We start from the raw sequence: 811 nt of genomic DNA on the forward strand, positions 1-811 counted from the left end.
GTGTGTGTATGTGTGTGTGTGTGTGTGTGGTGAATCACCAAAGATATGCCAGTGCCTGAAAGATAAAGATAAATTACTCTTAACTATCTTAAGTGTTCAAATCGCATTGCTAAGATCACTTCATGCGTACTATAACGATATGAACCAGAGCTAAATATCGAAGCATGACATCACACTTCCTACAAATTATGCATGTAAAAACGTACACTCACACACAAGTTAGATTTTCGTGCGGGGAGAAGATTTGTCGAGAATTGCAGTCTTTCTACTGTAACGTTGTATCCCTTCCAGTCCGAATTAGCCCTAACAGGCATGGCCGAAGTCCTAAATGATCTACATTGTGTCGGCAATTTTACATTTACAAAACATTATCCTTACTCTTTACTTCCTTTTTAATATTAATGATGAGCCGTATGGTCTACCTTGAAGGAGACCCGGTGGATTCTATTTCTTTCCTTCCTTTGGTCGTTGCTGTCGGTCTATCTTGCCTTTCCCCCGCTCCAAATGTAGGAAATTGTGTCGATGTGCTTCTCGTTAATTAAACGAAGACCGTGTTGTGCATTGGAGGAAGGTATCTTGCACACACAAAAATGTTTAATTAGAGTCTTTGAAGCAATGTACGATCCCAGAACGTATTGCAGGTGCAGTTCATTCTGTATGTTTGTCTTTCGTTTTCATGGAAATTTAAAAGACTTCTCTATACGCAAAACCCGGAATGTATTCACTCAAATTGTGTGTGTGTGTTTGTTTGTGTGTGTATGTGTGTGTGTATGCGTGTGTGTGTGTGTGTGTGTGTGTGTGTGTGTGTGTG

At 40.1% G+C, this 811-nt stretch overlaps 1 protein-coding gene across 1 annotated transcript in view; it reads left to right on the plus strand.

The window, feature by feature from the left end:
* Nucleotides 1-811, plus strand: part of LOC101855861 (solute carrier family 15 member 4) — a gene marked incomplete in the record, with an annotated part of 38,255 nt that overhangs the window by 14,967 nt on the left and 22,477 nt on the right.

The sequence above is a fragment of the Aplysia californica genome, unplaced genomic scaffold (assembly GCF_000002075.1).
Source record: "Aplysia californica isolate F4 #8 unplaced genomic scaffold, AplCal3.0 scaffold00113, whole genome shotgun sequence".
In the NCBI taxonomy this organism is placed as follows: domain Eukaryota; kingdom Metazoa; phylum Mollusca; class Gastropoda; order Aplysiida; family Aplysiidae; genus Aplysia; species Aplysia californica.